The following is a 15754-nucleotide window of genomic DNA, read 5'->3' on the forward strand; positions in this document are numbered from 1 at the left end:
TTTAGGGGGAAAATCAGATGCCAAGAGAAAAGGACATTACAGACCTAGTCAGAGGCAATTTTACACCGAATTGTACGGGAATCTTGGTGTGTTTACTCAAAACACAAGAATGTAATTACTCCATAGGGTTATAGCATGGAAATTTGCTGATCAATGACAATCTACGAGTTTCACAATTCAGCTTGCAGTATCACTTTATCTGAATTATCAGAGATGCCCATTCTGTCATTAATGCATTAATTTTCCAACTCTTTATTAGATATCTCCAATGTATCAGTTACTCTATAGAACCTTGGGATTCATTATGATCTTAAGTTTTAAAATGCTCAAACCATTGTTTGTGAAAGGTGCATGTAAATTAATACTTACAAGACAAAGCATGTAAGTTGCAAAAAAAAAAAAAAAAACAACAACAAAACACCCATGCAGCATTAATCAGCTAATTTTCCTATACTGCTTTGATTTCTACTTTTAGAATTGAAGTGCAGAAAAGTAGGAAATAGGAAATGAGGTTAATTTTAGATAAAATAAGAGTATGCAAAAGTCACTGACTTTTGAAAGCTTGGGATATTATGAAAAATTAATAAATGGTTTCACATACCTGAGTGCTGGGCAAATGGATGTAAAGGAGGTTAAAAAGGGCTTTCTGTGCTAGGTAAACTGTATTGACTTAATTGTCTTGGTTTTAGATATTAGGGAAGAGTTTTAAGCAGAGAAATGTTAGCTTACTGTGTGCATTTTAGAAGATCAGGTATAACAAAAAGCTTTTAGAGGGGAGAGAGTGGAGAAAGAATAACAACTTAGACAGTAAGAGCCTCCCAAATGAGTGAGGATTGGAGCTGAAATTAAAATTTGGGCAGATGGAATCAAAAGAAGGAAACTGTTTGCTAACTATTTGTGAATAATTGACTTGAGAGGTGACAAAGTGTCAGAGATGTTTCTAACTTTAGTGATGGGGAATGTGTATGTAAATGGTGATGTCATTAAACAGAAGATAAAGAAGAAAAGAGTCAAAATAGTAATTTTTTGTTTGTTCTTTGTGTTTTGGCATACATCAACCACTTAGTTATTTACTTATTGATATTCATTTACTTATTTAGATTGACATGTTTTAGTATGAAATTAGGAGGAAGGAGGGAAAGTGATGATGTATATATTTTGAGTCAGGGAGGGCTGTATTATCATCTTGGGTACCTACAGTATTTCCTAGAATTCTGTTTGGGAAATTTGACTTCAATTTATTCCTACCACCCTGTATCTGTTCAGTGACTACTTATGAATCAGAAAGTTAAACTTCATATTTATTCTCTGACATATCATTGCTACATTCTGGTGGGGTTATTTGGAATTTTGATCCCTTGATGTCTTCTGTTGGCCATGCCTTCCAACTCTGTGTCATGCAAAGTTGTGGGGCAATGTTTGTGTGTGTACATGATTTTACTATGTCACAGATACAGGCCTCCTTATGGAATGACTCCAGGAACATTGCACAGCTGCACAAAACTAAATACTTCAGTGAGACATCGAGCAACTAATCACTTCTTCTAGCAGAGTTATTCAGGACTTGTAAATCTATAAAGTGCTGTGATTTGGACCAAGGGAATAAAGGGAAGCTATATTGAGTGTATTTTGCTTAATCAATATCTTGTAATTTCACATTCCTCATCTCTCAAAATTCAGGGCTGGTAGCAGTAAGTGTACTTCACATAAGTGTTAAACAATTGTGGCTTTTTTCTTGTATAAAGTTCAAAATGATGTCTGTGCTTTCAATATTTATCTTGGTCTGATAGATTAACACTAGGGAAAATCAGGTTTATGGTATTTAAAAAAGTGATTAGGAATAAAAAGATACTACAATGTGAGCTTGATCCAACTATAATTTACATTAACTAAATTTAGTTATATTTTAAGTTAACTAAATTAAGTTACATGTTATGTTCACTAAAATTAGCTCTGATCATCATTTATCAGTTAAGTGCTTATTACTTGACTTGCTAGTCATTAATTATCTGAGTTTATGATTTCGGCTACTTCTCACACCCGTGGCATGATTTTAGTAGCATACTTAGTCCAAGCACATGGATGAGGAAATGCACTTGGAGGAGTATGGTAGTTTCTCAAGATTTTTAGGTAGCTCAGATAGGTGCATCTTTAGAACCTGAACACTTCACTGGATGGTATAATGACACCTGTTATGAGTCCATAGAACTAACACACACACACACACACTTATTTTTCAGAGCTTCTGAACTTAAGAAATGTGACAATGCTCCCAGAGTCCAAAGTCTTACATACACATGATGAATTCGCATATGAGCAGAAAATAGGATCAAACCTACTCCCCTACTGTATATTTTTAAAAACAGTGGTCTAATGATGGGATTAATATAATTGAGGTAGATATTTTCTAAGTGAAAGAAGGAAAGATCATATTGTCCTGTAGACATTTCTTTCCAGTAGCTTATCTGTGGCAAACATCTTCCAGTTGTCGATGATGCGTGAAGTAGTTTGCTAAATTAGATGCTCTTTTGAGAGCTTGTTCTTTATTTCATCTAAATTTAGATTTTTTTAATCCATCACAGCAGATTTGAAACCCCAAAACCTCACTGATTCCTGCTCCTACTCTTAAATACACTGCAGGATTTTTTTTTTTTTCCTGACAGGTAAGCCATCTTTGGAGATTTTCTCAAGTTATACTCTCTCCTTCTAATTGGGGAAAAGATTGGTAAAACAGCCTGTGGGTGCTCCCGGGCCAAGTATTCAGGGATTATTTTCAAATTTTTATTTGGAGCTATATCCTACAGCTCAAGGCCCATAAATATATTCATATTTAAGTGTAAAAATAATTTCCAAAGCCCCAAATTATATAAATTGTATGCATATACATTTTCAACGACCCACTTCATCACATTTCTCCTTTAGGGAAATGAGCAAGGCCTTCTTGGTGTTCTTTACTTGTAGTCAGTGTCTGTGAAATTATGACATGGATGGAGAAGATAACAGATCAATACGTTCTTTCCTGAGGGCCCATTTACTTTAGTTTTAAAAAAAAAAAGCACAAGGCATTTTACTCTTTACAGATTTTCTTGTAAAGGGAGAACTTAAAAGAAGCCTTCTCAATCACTGTGAAGCAAATAGGAAACAATGTTGAGAAACTGCAAACTTTTGAGGCATGAAGCAATACCCCAGGAAAATAAATAAATAAATTCACAAGGAAAGGGATCTTTGGGAATATATTAGACAATGCATCAAAGGGCCTAAAAGAGAAAAAAAAAAAGAAAGAAAAAGAAAGCCAGGTAGTTTACAAGGAGATTTAGAGATAAAGTCCTGAAGGCCCCGCTTCAGGAGGTCAAAAAACAAGGAGGTAACATGGGGCCCTGCATTCAAAGTACTCGGTGGGAACAGACAGAGCAACAGGCAAAACGGAGCAAAACATTTCAGTCCTACAGCCTCGTTTCCATCTGTTCACATGGCTCCCACCTGCTCTAGTTTATCAGAGGCACTCAAGTGTCATGTGAAGGACACTCTTGTGTCTTTGGCTTGGCTGTGCAGAGCCATGTGATATGTTGGAGAAACTTCAGTCTATACTCAGCTTCCCTGGGCAATTTTGGAGCTACACTGATATCATTTAAGATAGACTTTCTTCCAGTCAAGTTTTCCCCTAGGATGTATATCTTTGTTTTTTTGTTTTTTTGTTTTTAAATAGGATGGACTTTAGGAATTCTTCATTTCTGGGGTTTTCACACACCAGAATTTGCTTTGGTAAAGATAACCAAGTATGGGAGAAGACCCCCTCAATACCTAAAAAATGACATACACTGTTGTCTTTCTTCCAGCAGGATCAAAGAAATGAGAACAATTCAATCAGTTCATTAAAAAAGAAAAAGACACTTTGTTTTTCAGAGACAGCAGGGAATAAGTAAAAGTTTCTGATCGGGAATCAAAGGTCAGTCTTCCATTCACAGCCTTGCTACAAATCTGTAACAAGCTACCCTACCTCTCTTGGCTTTCAGTTCTTCATCAGAAGAAATACAAAATAAAAAAAATAAAAATAAAAGAGTATATCAGCACTTTTCAACCATAGCTTCCCCTCAGACTCATATATAGTTATAGATATAGCCTATACATACATTACATATATACACATATACAGATATATAGATATATCAATGGTCAAGTTCTCCTCCAAGATTTCAGGTTTAATTGCACACGGGTGAGGTCCCGATGTTAGAGGAATCCGCATTTGTTAAAAGCCATCCAAGTACACTAAGGAGAAGCTAAGGTTGGAAATCCCTGAAGTTAATGACATCTAAGTGATACCTATTCCCCAGGTATAAAAAGTCTATTTAATATAACTTTAGGGAATTTTTTTTTGTACATGGCCATAAGACAGGAAGAAGGAGGAGGAAAGAAAGGAGAAGGGTAAATGTAAATCATTATCCTCTACTTTCAGAGTCTTATAATCTGATGAGGAACACCCAATAACACTATCATCACAATAATATAGGTTATCACATCAGTTAATCAAAATATTTTACGGTCACACGCTTACCCAAAAAAGTGAAATAAGCTATACATAAGAGTTTATGAAGGAGACAGGAATCAGCATAACAGGAATTAGGACATGAAAGAGATTTATGGGTGAGCCTGGGAGGTCAGGTAGCATGTGGTTAACAGGTATGAGAAGAGCACTCGCAACACCCTGGACTCTTTCTTGTCCAGGTGTGTCACAAATGGTCATGCCTCCCAGTCTTTGCCCATGTCACTCTCCCTGTTCCCATCACTTCTCCATCATCTACTCTTAGGTGTTATCTCCTTTTTCTATCTTTTTCTACTTTGTATAAAGATGTGAATACCCCTCCCTTGTATTGCTGAAAGGCTTATTCATGTTACTTTTATAGCACTTACTATATTTCATTATAGTGATTTGTTTCCATGCCAGCTTCCCTCTGGAGCTTTGTAGGAGCTCTGAGTTTCTCTTTTATTGTCAGAATGTAACATAGAAAATCTTATTGAATAAAAACTAAGTATGGGCAGGAGAATGATATAAATAAGGATTTTTACTTGGGAATAATTAGGGAATAAATATGGACACAAAAATGAGGTTGGAATATGAAATGTTGGTGTTCTGAGTAGTGTCATATTTAGAGAGAAAAATAAGTGAAGTAATTTGAAGCTATTACCACTGGAGTTCTCTGAGCTAGAAAATGACAAAGTTGGAGGCTTGATTAGCAAGGGGGAAAAGTAAAGGTAAGGAATGTTCAAGAAGGACCCATAAGAATTGGTGACTAATTAGGAATAGATGGAGATCCCCCTCCAATTTTTGAAGCAGAGGAAATTGTGGTTTTATTAACCGAGATAAAAAGAGTGTGAGCAATATGTTGAGATAAGCTAAGAGAATGTGATTATTTGTAAGATAAAACCAATATGTTTATTGGAGTGCTAACAACAGGACAGACTATCCATAAGAAGATGTTTTATGGTTACTTGAGGGTTGAAAATAGATACTGAATTTTGCGGCAAGAAGTTGAGGGTGGATTTGGGGATTTGAGAGATGTTAACACAAGAGTAATGAGGAAAGACATAGAAACCTAACTGAAAGAAGGAACCTGGAGAAAAATGAGCAGAGAGCGAAGTACCCTCAGGAAATGACCAAAGCTGGGGCTTGGAGGAAAAGGGAGCATGCCAAATGAGGCAGGAACAGAGGAGTGAACAACGAAAAAGACAAACAGAAACACGTCCTACTGGAAGCTGAAAAAATGAGTTTCAACAGGGAAAAGATGGTATATAGTCAGATAGTCAGGGGAAATAAATTTTGAGAGCACACAGTCAGTGGGGTGAGCAGGAAGAAAACTCCAGAACCCCCCTGAGAAAGCCGAATTTTCTGTAGAGAGACGAGAGAGGAAGTTCAGAGCGGAAGGCTGTTGTGGAAATCAGCTGAGTCATGGAATAAGGGAGGGAGCCGAGCGAAGTGGCTGAACCAGAAGTGAATTAATTTTCAAAGGAATGGGAATGAATATACCTAAAAGTAGCTAACAAAATAAACATTTTGTTCCATCAACCTATACATGTCCATTATATTGTAACACCACAGAGTCTTAATTATGGAACTTCACAGCAAGCCTTGCAGTGTGTATGCTGGGTCCTCCAACTTTGTTTTTCTTCTTAAAAATTGTTTTGATCATTCTAAGTCTTTTGCTTTGCTATGTAAATGTTTGGCACTGCTCCACTCTCCCAGCTACGGGACCAGGTGGGAGAAGCCATTTGGGATCCTCCAGCCCGGATCGACTCAAGCCAGCCACGCCAGCTAATGACACAAGAACAAGAGATAAGCTCTCCTGGCTGAGCCCTGGCCAACCACCCCACGGAATCAGGAGCAAACTTTGGGGCTGGTTGGTAGGCAGCAACAGATAACTTAGGTGGCCTGGGTTTTTCTGAGTGAAGAACCAAAGGTATGTTGAAAGTTAAAGAAGATGAATAAATTCTAGGAAACAGAAGAGAGTTGAAAATATTTGTTAGTAATTGTGGGGAATTGGCTAGAGAAACCCAATCGGAGATAAAGTCACCGCTCAGCACTGTTGAAAGCTCATGGAAGATGGACAACATTCATTCGTAAAGGACAGATCAGTTGTGGGCTACAGGTATATTAAAATAGTTGTTGATAACAGTAAGTTTAAGAACATCTTGAAACCAAATGCATTGCCCTTGGTTTCAACAGGCAGAAAGTGGCATTGTTGTTTTTGTCTTGTCTTCGTGGCATGGTTAGGGAGGTCCCTTCACAATTCTTGATGAACAGCCTGCTTGTTCTTCAGGTAACTGACTACTGGTATAGGCATTTTTCTTTTTTCAGGTAAGACCCTCCCCCCTGACCACAGTTGTCAGTCTGCCCAGGTTCTCACAGTCACTGGGCTGGGTGAGTTCATTTTCATCAATGTGCCATTTTTAAAGCTAACCAACTAGTTGTGTACTTAGAGCATCAGGCAAAATGTGAGTGGAAACAATTAAAACTGAATCCCCCATCAGAAATGCAGCAGCATGAAGGACAGAGAGAAAAAGACAAGGCAGCAGCCCTACTAGGCAAACCCCAGACGGCAGCTGTCCGTCCTGGACGCCTGGCAGCCCAGCTGTGCCTCAGCTCTGAATCATCTTCTCCACCCCCAGCCCAGCCCAGCCCTGGACATTTTGGTGGCTGAGAATCACAAATGCCTGTACTGTACTCAGTGTATAAGTCTTATTATGAAGCAGCCCTAGAGACACGGAAGGAAGAATGATGTTCTGTGGGAAGCGTTCCGTGGGGCCTTGTGAGACGTGTTACACAGACAGAAGGTGAGGTGACTGTGATGTTCGACATCGCTCAGGAGTTATTTCACATTTAAAATGCTGTGATCAGAGCTCACTTACTCTCCCTGAAATGACATGACAGGGATAGAGACTTGTAATGGAAAAATTACTACTGGGGTCTTTTTTATGACTTCAGCAAAGATGCAAACATCTTCATGTTTCATAGGAGAATAGAAACTGTTAGACTTACATCCAAAGAGGCTTTGCAGTCTTTCAAGGTGCGGAGCCTCACAGGCAAGTTCCTGCTTTTAGAGTCTAAACCTTTAAACCTAAAAGCTGCCGCTCTGAGATCATTTGCTTTTTATGTCACTGAAAGCATGGATGAATCTTTAAAAGTAATAACATTCAAATAGCGCCCACTGGGGAGGAGGAAAAAGCCATCAGTGTAGCTTGATTTGTGCGATTTCAGTCATGTTAAGTTTAAAGAGAGAGCTGGAGAGGGGAGCCAGACAGAAGATGATCAGGGACAGCACAGCTGATGGGAGAGAAATGACCTTCATGAGTCACCTCCTTAGATACGGCGTCTCATAAACCAGGAAGATAGAAAGGAAGAGCAGACCCATGGGAAGCAAAATCCTGACATGCTGCACCCACAGGCCGCCTCTCTTGACGATCACAGTTTCCCACTCTTCCCATTTCCTTTCTTAGGAAAAAGTAACCAAGCCTTAGACAAGACTAAGACACAATACCCTGTGCTTTTCTGAATAAATTATGTGAAAAAGGGAAAAAAGTGAACACTGATGCTTCATAATTCTTGAAAACCCAAAGCAGCCTGAGGTTACAGTTCATGCATTTTCAGGTTGGTTTTCAGTCACTTATTAACTACGTACTATGACATTTAGACATGTAAAATAACTTTCCAGGACAGGAAAAACAATGAAATAAAGAAAAAAAAATCTGCTTAGATAGCCAAGTACCTGGACGTGAACAGCGACTCCAGAGCCGAAGCTCCACACTCAGCGAGGAAGCTGCATGTCCCAGGCCAGCTCAGAGCCACACGGCCTGGCTCCCCTCCAAGGCTTTTGCTTCCAGGGCTACTCTCTTTACGTGACATTTTGCTATCAGAGGATGGTGCTGGGAGAGAGTCAGAATATTATTTTGAGACTTGGGATCAGTACCTAAAACAGCAAGAAAGACGCTGGAAACATCTGATTTCACTCAATTGGCTAAAGAAATCTTAGCTCAAATAACCGAGTTACCAGGGGGTATGAGCTCTCCCTACCCTCACCTCGATGTAACATGAATACAAACATATTCCCAGTTCTTTCTCCCTCAGGGTTCTTTCGTTCTGGAGGCAGAACTTCGGGCTTTCAGAAAATTGGAGAAAGCATAACAATATTGGACCTTAAAAATCTCCCTCCTCTCCTCTAAGTTTTTCTGCAGAGTAACCTCCTCCCTTTTTCCTTCCATCAAGTTTCTACCTTTCAGGAGACTAATTTTGCCACAGAAACATAGAATATAGATAGCAAATATATTTGATCTGAATAGAGAATAAATTGAACTCAAGTTACCTAGGAAAAGTATCATTAATATATTTGTGGAGTATCTGTTAGGTATGTGGTATCACACTGTGAATTTTATTTTATGGATATGCTTTCCTTTAACTTTAAAATGTGCTCAATGGTGCACTTATAATTATTATTGCCCCCATTTTAAAGCAGAGAAAAGGAAGACCAATAGATAAAGACCATGAGGTTCTAGCACTGAATTCTTAACTTCTGCGGTCCACTGAATGTAACTAACACATGGGGTCAGATTTTTGTCCTCACCAGAATATTTTGGTTTTTTTTAGATTTCAGTATCATTACATTTTGTGAAGGCAAAAGTGACCCCCCAAAATAACACCTGCTGAAGTTTCTTTTCTTCTCCCCAGCAGACAACACTCCGATCACATAGAAAGGGTCCACTGTTGGACTTGTGTTGAGCCAGGGCCCGGGAATTTATTTTAGAGCTTGAGGTTGCAGGGGCAAGCCCTAATTTTTTTTTTTAGAAGGATTGACTTCGTGGCTCACATTCACCAGCTATTTGTTTGATCTTCTCTTCAAAGAAAAGCCCTGATTCACCTGCTGCAGGTTCAACCTACGAGTTTTAAAACAGAGTCCATAATCCCGTGATCAGAATCTTTTAATCGGCATGCATCTGCAAAAGATCCTCTAACTCCAGGGTCATGTTTGTATTATCAACAGAACGTGTGCCTGTCTCTCAGGGCGTGAAAATGCCCACAGAAACTGCTTTCTTAATGTTATCAACCTCCTTTTTCGAGGGTGCTGACAAGGCTGCAGAGGCGAGACCAGCAGTGTGGGCTGGCAAGCCTACCCTCTGTGGCTTTTTTGTGAAGTGGTACATCAGGAGATTGACTCAGCCTGAGTTTTGCATTTGTGTTTTGAACCCGTGCCCAGAGGCCTTAGGAGCAAAAGCATATTTGACACCTATTTATCTTCGTCAGGGGGTTGTCATGGGAGCCAAGGTGATATTGACATCTGGGAAGTGCTTTGAGGAGAGGTGGTGGGGGAACTGGATATATCTGCCTGGTTCTATTTTCATGTCTGACTCCTGTTTGCCAAAAGGTTAAGTTTCTCCCACCCCTCTGTCAGCACTTGCCCGCATTTTTCCTCCTGTAGTACATCGGGTAAGACCAAAGGAGTTGAGGCATGACAGGTGGCGCTGATGAAAACGGATATGGCAGAGAGGTGCGCTTATGTGCCCACCTGCTCCTGCTGAAAGTATTTTTCTCTTGGTCTTTACAATTTTTTATGTTGGTGGGTGGTTGTCTAGTAGGGGAAGGCTGAGTCTTTTAAAGAAATATATTATATTATATTGTCACGTGTGAGAGATCAGATAGCGAGGTAACAGATACCGAAGACGTATAATGAAATCCAAAGAAAAAAGACTCACGGTAGCCTGAGCAATTATTAGGGAAAAAGCTAGAATCACAGGAAAGCAATGGTTCATTGATCTTTCACTTAGATTCTGAGTCTTTGAAATCTGAAAACTCCGATATGGCTTCATCCGTAACTTGAATACACTGCTGGGAAAAAGTGAGAAATGTATTTAAAAAGTTTTAAATCTCAAGCTCCAAATTTGTAAATGAGCTTTCTAGTGTCATTTTCTAAGCTTAAAAAGAAATCTATATCCCCATTTTCTGAAATCAGATGCCCAGGGTAAGATAATTATAAAGACAAAGATTTTCTTCGAAGTGTTCTCGGCTTAAGTGCGTGTAAGCACACACACAACTGTCTCTCTTTCCTCTCAGTTTTTCTTTCCTGTTTCTAAAGGTTGAGTTCTTAATAGGTGCCAAGGACTGAGCTAAACATGTTAGTTGGATTGTCTCAGTTATCCTCTCGGGTATACAATATCTGTATCCCCATTTCATGGATGAAGCAACCAAGGCACAGAGCGATGGCAGAGATAAACCCTGAAATCTGTTCCCTGAGCATACACTTTAATTCCCATCCAGTTGTCCTTCCCAGCCAACAAGACTAAACAACAGCAGTAATACATACTCCATTAGTTGCATTTCTTTTCATTCATAACCACACTAAGAAAATTTTAAAATATAAGAGGGAAGGAGGGGGGAGGGGTCAGGGGGAAAAGGAAGGGAAAGGGCAAGTCAAGGAACATATAGCAAGGACTCATGGACAAAACCAAAGGGGAAGGGTTGAGGGAGGAAGAGGGGGAGGGGGCAAGGGAAAGTGGTGGGGGGAAGGCAGAGACAAATGTATTTGAAAAAATAAATTAATTAATTAAAAAAAGAAAATTTAAAAAAATAGTCGTCTTCTATTTATTTGTGGAAAAGTAGATTATTAGTCCTCATCTCCCAGCAAGGACTTTATTTTATAGTAATACACTCCCTGTGTGTATGGTTAGGTACAGCTATGTAGTTTTATAGAGATATACAGCTATTTGAAGGGGCAGAAGAAATTGTGATTGCCTCCAAAGGGGAAAAAAATTCAGGAAGATGAATGAGGGTGAGAGGGTTAATGTGCAGAAATTTCTCATATATATATATATATATATAGCATATATTAAGTATTTGTCTAATCTAATCAAAAACAGTTTTAAAATCCAGTTTGATCCAACAACAACAGAAACTTATTCTCCTGGAAGAAGCTTGGTTTTCAAGTTGATAAACAATTACATGTGACAACTTATAAAAGGTGTCGCACATTCTTTCTCTTTTTTTGCAAATTCTTGTCATTAAAAATTAGCTGCAATGATCAGTTAATTACATTTTAATTCTTCTAGCATGTGTCAGACTTTTTTGCCTTCCAATAAAAATAGATGGGCTTCGTTTAGATGCATTGACATTTGTGATTCTGCAAACAAATCCATGCTTTACGAAATCTCACTCAAAAGTTTGAACTTTTAACTAACAACATTCAGCTTTATATTCTGGACTTTGACAAAGTTCTACCCTACGGGGCTGTATGTCGCAGGACAGAAAGTATTGACTTTGTTTCTTTGAAAGCATTAGCTGACATCAAGGTGCTACACTTCTCAGCGTCAATATTCACGCGCTCATCCTCCCATTCATTCTTTGACTTGAGCACAGTGTTAACTAAGTCCTTCTCCGATGTCCAGTTTCCTTCAGGTCATGACAATATGTGGAGAATTATGGGAGCAAAGGATGGCATGTCAGCACAATGACACAAAAGCAGTTCTATTAACCTATGACGTGCCGGGAGTCCCAGGTGCTCCTCGCCACAGGTGAAACCGCAGGCCTGGCAGCCTCTCCGCTTGCTCAGATGCCAGGCATTCTTTCTCCCTCCGATGCAATTTAGTTTAGGTTTATATTTGATCACTGAATCATGGTTGGGTTCCCCCCCCCCCCCCCAGCTGGAGTTTTTGGCTATAAGATGTAAACAATTTCTAGATGAATCATGTTGCGGCCATCATAGACATCTCACCTGGCTGAATAACGAACTGCATCTGTTTCTCAGTTTCATTTTAAAAGAGTTGATTACATATTCCTTAGCATGAAAAACCTGTTGTGTCTATAGCTGCCTAATAAAATATACATTAATAAAATATTCTCCAGGAAGGAATAACACATTTCATATCTAATGGTTAAGGGGCGGGGGGGCGGGGCGCTGCTATGTAAAATGGTTCAGACTCAGGGCTTTGGGCTTCCACTGCCTGGATGGATCTGAACGCTCGATTTGCCCCTAGTTAGACAAGTTAATTAAATCTCTGTAAGCCTCAATGAACTCATTTAAAAAGAGGGTTTGTCATAAGGATTAACGTCAATAAAGCTCTTAGTACAGCGCATGGTGCTTGGTAATCACTCAGTGAATGTTAATTCTTACTTTAGTGGTTGGGGATCTTAGAGGAGGACAGCAAGGTGCATGACGTCAGCACAGGCTGGGACAGCGGAGAAACTCCGATAGCTGCTCTGGACCAGCGGGTTAAAACAAAATTTCATCTGAGTTCGAATTTCTCATCCTGCCTGCAAAGCCCTCAAAAATACATTCCGAATCCAGACTCAGTTCCAACCCTTCCCCTCCCCAGCCTTCTGGGTGAGCCTGCCTCCGTGCTCATTCACCTCTGTGACCTTCCCTAGGGAAGAAGTGCTGTCTTCTTTGAAACCAGGTTCAAATCCCTTCATCCTTCAAAGCCAGCTCAAATTGCATGTCAGTGAGGCTCTTCCTAAAAATTAGATCCTTTCCTCCCCTTTCCCAGACACCAATAGAATAATTATTTTTGCCACACATTTTGGTGGTGTATTTGTATTTTAGGCTGCCATGACCAATGACCGCAAGCTTGTTGGCTTCAAATAACGTAAATTTATTATCTCACAGCTTTGTGGATCAGGAGTCTGAAATGAGCCTGATGTGGCTAAGACCACTCTGCCAGCAGGGCTTTGTCCCTTTTTATAGGAACACTCTTTCTTGCTCATTCAGGTGTCGGCTGGATTCATTTCCATGCAGTTGCAGGACCGAGGTCCTCATTTCCTTCCAGGTTAGTGTCTGGGGGCCCTCAGTTCCCAGGGAGCTCTCTCAGGTTCTTGCACGTGGCCTCGCTGTCTCAGAGCGCCGACGGGAGCCCAACCCTTTGCAGGCTGCCGCCTTTAGGCTCACCACTCTGCCTTTGTCTTCCAATTTTAAGAAATCTCTGAGTACACTGGGCCCACCAGGGTAATCCAGAATAATCTTTCCATCTCAAGACCTGTCACCTAAATCACATTTGGGAAATCCCCTTTTGCTATGTTAGGGTGTGGACACTTTTAAGAGTCATTATTGTGCCTAGCCAGGTGGTTCGTTAAAAGTCCATTTAGGATTTCAATTATACACGGTCATGTCTGAATCACATGTAATTTATCAATTGTGTCAGCGTGTTACCTTCCTGTCAAGATTCTGGAGGGTAGGAAGGGACATTTCATAGTTTCACTGTAGCCCTAGCCTTATCCACCCCAGAGTTCCTGAGATCAAATAGATGATTGAGAAATACTCAGGCACATTGCTGAGTCATTGGCTCCAGAGAATCTTCAGCTTCTTAGTTGTATATCTTAAATAACCAAATCTGCAAAGGATTTGGTTTTTATTAGAAGACTAATTTAAGTCCCTTCTGATACAGACTCCTCCTTCAGAAAATGCCATAAGCTTGATCATGCTTAGACTGATTTAAGTAACAGGTGTTATGATCTTAAAGCTGAACTTTAAAGTTGAGTTTATTTGCTTAGAAGAAATGTTAGTCAAAGCAGCATTTATTAAAAGCATGCACTACAGCAATGGCAAAGGAGATAACGTATTCTCTGTATAATAGACATTTGTTCTCCAGGAAACTATGTTTACACATCCTTCCTGTTTGCATAATAATTTTATGAATGGGGCAATTACTTGAGCTCACCTTGAGTAATCATGTAAAACATTAGAAATGCTCTTCTGTCTTTTGCCTCTGACATTCCCTCATAATTCTCCCTACTTCTATTCTGTGTCTCTAGATATGGAAAATGAAGACATTTTTAAAAGGCAATTTCTAAGTCTTTGCATGAGTTGTTTCCCTTTTCTAGAATTTTATTTTTCTTCCTGCTTCTTGCCAGGAAAGCCTTAAATCATCTGTTGAAACCCCACTCATATTCATTTACAAGGAAGCTTTCCTTGATCTCCTGTTACAGACATAAAACATGGGGCACGTCAGTTATTTTGCATCCCTAGAAGCTAATGTTGCATTTAATAGATTCTTCAGATTATGAAACCTGATCAATGACTTTGAGTTTAGAGAAAGACACTTTCTTGTAGCACAGATGAAAATTAGATATATCTGAGGAAACAATAATGTGGGACTATTAGCTCAAGAATACTAATGTTCAGCTGACTTTATGTATAACACTAAGTGTCCTTAACATGTTGAATCTAACATTTTATGTAATGTGGAAATGACCCAAGTCATTACAAAATAGCCTCTATTACTTTAGGGCCAGTGGCAGACCATGTTATACTGTGATTTTATCTAACTCTGATTTTAGCTTAATTTTCTTAAAAAATGGCTTTGATCTGGTACTCAAATATCATTTTGCATATTCTCAGTGCAAAATAAATTCACTGTTTGCCTTTTCAATAAGATGTTAAGTCCCCTAATTAAGTATCAGGACACTTTACACAAACACTAGAAGGTAGAATGGGGTTTGGGGTCATCATATGATAAACACTAGATGGTAGAATGGAGTTCGGAGTTGCCATATGGAAATATATATTTGTCTCTGTAGAACATTCTGTCCTGAGGCAAATCCTCAATATAATAAAATCATTTAGGAAAAAACAACTACCACTAGCCTGAACTTGGCAACTGATCACGTATCCCAATATTGTATTCTCCCAGAAACCAAAAAAAGAAAAATGATCTCAGAAAGGCCTGTTGTTTTGGCAAGCGGTGAAATGCAAGTGCATTTGTACATATTGAGTAGCAGTTGGTGTTTTATAAATGGTTAATGCTGGTGTGATTCCAAGAGGCATTAGAAATATTAGAGCTGGTAGCACATTGCAGCTCAGCAATTCCGCACATAATCAGGAGCTGGGCGGCATCCACATAGAGGATTTATTACATCGCCAGCCACTTGAGAATATGTTTTTGGAAGCAAAATGAGATGATGATGAGGGAAATTATGTAATGAATGGTGCCAAAATGGGTCTAAAGGAAAATTATTCATTGGGAAAATAAATGCATCAGGGCATGGAAGACATTTCTAACAATCCGCCAACCTGGGGAAAGTAGCCCCTGTTTGAATTTTAGGGAAAACAAAGGGCATTTACGAAGGCTGTAGATGCCCGAGGGCTGAGTTGATATTTGGTCATGCCTTTCTTCGAATCCCTCCCTTTGAAATTTGGTTGTCCACACAAACCTGTGTCTGTGGATATATTTATACATATACATAAATATGTATGTGGGTATATATGTTTATATGTATAGTTATATA

The sequence above is a fragment of the Pteronotus mesoamericanus genome, unplaced genomic scaffold (genome assembly GCF_021234165.1).
Source record: "Pteronotus mesoamericanus isolate MK-2021 breed Mesoamerican mustached bat unplaced genomic scaffold, CSHL_Meso_final contig_246, whole genome shotgun sequence".
Classification (NCBI taxonomy): Eukaryota; Metazoa; Chordata; class Mammalia; order Chiroptera; family Mormoopidae; genus Pteronotus; species Pteronotus mesoamericanus.